A 2,824-nucleotide genomic window follows, 5' to 3' on the forward strand; every position below is an offset into this window, starting at 1 on the left:
ACCTTGCCGTAAGTTTGGTAGGAAGGTACCAATGTAATCCCGGCATGGAACACTGGACAGCGGTCAAGAACATCCTGAAGTACCTGAAAAGGACTAAGGATATGTTTCTCGTTTATGGAGGTGACGAAGAGCTCGTCGTAAAGGGTTACGTCGATGCTAGCTTCGACACAGATCTGGATGACTCTAAGTCACAAACCGGATACGTGTACATTTCGAATGGTGGGGCAGTCAGCTGGTGTAGTTGCAAGCAAAGCGTCGTGGCGGGATCAACATGTGAAGCAGAGTACATGGCAGCCTCGAAGGCATCACATGAAGCAATCTGGATGAAGGAGTTCATTGCCGACCTAGGAGTTATTGGTCTTTCACAGAGTACATACCTTGACAAGATATTGAAGAAGTTCAGTATGGATCAGTCCAAGAAGGGGTTCTTGCCTGTATTGCAAGGTGTGCAGTTGAGCACGGCTCAATGCCCGACCACGGCAGAAGATATAGAAAAGATGAGTGTCATCCCCTATGCCTCGGCCATAGGGTCTATTATGTATGCCATGCTGTGTACCAGACCTGATGTAAACCTTGCCGTGAGTTTGGTAGGAAGATACCAAAGTAATCCCGGCATGGAACACTGGACAGCGGTCAAGAATATCCTGAAATACCTGAAGAGGACTAAGGACATGTTTCTCGTTTATGGAGGTGACGAAGAGCTCGTCGTAAAGGGTTACGTCGACGCTAGCTTCGACACATATCTGGATGACTCGAAGTCACAGACCGGATACGTGTATATTTTGAATGGAGGAGCAGTAAGCTGGTGCAGTTGCAAGCAAAGCGTTGTGGCGGGATCTACATGTGAAGCGGAGTACATGGCAGCCTCGGAGGCAGCACAGGAAGCAGTCTGGATGAAGGAGTTCATTACCGACCTAGGGGTGATTCCCAATGCGTCGAGCCCGATGACTCTCTTCTGTGACAACACTGGAGCTATTGCCTTGGCGAAGGAGCCCAGGTTTCACAGGAAGACCAGGCATATCAAGAGTCGCTTCAACTCCATTCGTGAAAGTGTTCAAAATGGAGACATAGATATTTGTAAAGTACATACGGACCTGAATGTAGCATATCCGTTGACTAAACCTCTCCCTAGGGCAAAACATGATCAATACCAGGACGCAATGGGTGTTCGATTCATCACAATGTAACTAGATTATTGACTCTAGTGCAAGTGGGAGACTGTTGGAAATATGCCCTAGAGGCAATAATAAATGGTTATTATTATATTTCTTTGTTCATGATAATAGTCTATTATTCATGCTATAATTGTATTGTCCGGAAATCGTAATACATGTGTGAATACATAGACCACAAAGTGTCCCTAGTAAGCCTCTAGTTGACTAGCTCGTTCATCAACAGATAGTCATGGTTTCCTGACTATGGACATTGGATGTCATTGATAACGGGATCACATCATTAGGAGAATGATGTGATGGACAAGACCCGATCTTAAGCATAGCATAAAAGATCGTGTAGTTTCGTTTGCTAGAGCTTCTCCAATGTCAAGTATCTTTTCCTTAGACCATGAGATCGTGCAACTCCGGGATACCGTAGGACTGCTTTGGGTGTGCCAAACGTCACAACGTAACTGGGTGACTATAAAGGTGCATTACGGGTATCTCCGAAAGTGTTTGTTGGGTTGGCACGGATCGAGACTGGGATTTCTCACTCCGTGTGACGGAGAGGTATCTCTGGGCCCACTCGGTAATGCATCATCATAATGAGCTCAATGTGACTAAGGCGTTAGTCACGGGATCATGCATTGCGGTACGAGTAAAGAGACATGCCGGTAACGAGATTGAACAAGGTATTGGGATACCGACGATCGAATCTCGGGCAAGTAACATACCGATTGACAAAGGGAATTGCATACGGATTGATTGAATCCTCGACACCGTGGTTCATCCGATGAGATCATCGTGGAGCATGTGGGAGCCAACATGGGTATCCAGATCCCGCTGTTGGTTATTGACTGGAGAGGCGTCTCGGTCATGTCTGCATGTCTCCCGAACCCGTAGGGTCTACACACTTAAGGTCCGGTGATGCTAGGGTTGTAGAGATATGAGTATGCGGAAACCCGAAAGTTGTTCGGAGTCCCGGATGAGATCCCGGACATCACGAGAGGTTCCGGAATGGTCCGGAGGTGAAGAATTATATATAGGAAGTCAAGTTTCGGCCACCGGGAAAGTTTCGGGGGTTACCGGTATTGTACCGGGACCACCGGAAGGGTCCCGGGGGTCCACCGGGTGGGGCCACCTATCCCGGAGGACCTCGTGGGCTGAAAGTGGAAGGGAACCAGCCCTTAGTGGGCTGGGGCGCCCCCCTTGGGCCTCCCCCCATGCGCCTAGGGTTGGGAACCCTAGGGGGGAGCTTCCCCCTTGCCTTGGGGGGCAAGGCACCCCTTCCCCCCCCACTTGGCCGCCGGCCCCCTTTGGATCTCATCTCCAGGGCCGGCGCCCCCCCAGGGGGCCTATATAAAGGGGGGGAGGGAGGGCAGCGACCTGCAGCCTTGGGCGCCTCCCTCCTCCCCTGCAACACCTCTCTCTCTCTCGCAGAAGCTCGGCGAAGCCCTGCCGGAGACCCGCTACATCCACCACCACGCCGTCGTGCTGTTGGATCTCCATCAACCTCTCCTTCCCCCTTGCTGGATCAAGAAGGAGGAGACGTCGCTGCACCGTACGTGTGTTGAACGCGGAGGTGCCGTCCGTTCGGCACTCGGTCATCGGTGATTTGGATCACGACGAGTACGACTCCGTCATCCACGTTCATTGGAACGCTTCCGCTC

This window comes from Triticum aestivum, chromosome 6D (genome assembly GCF_018294505.1).
Source record: "Triticum aestivum cultivar Chinese Spring chromosome 6D, IWGSC CS RefSeq v2.1, whole genome shotgun sequence".
Lineage (NCBI taxonomy): Eukaryota > Viridiplantae > Streptophyta > Magnoliopsida > Poales > Poaceae > Triticum > Triticum aestivum.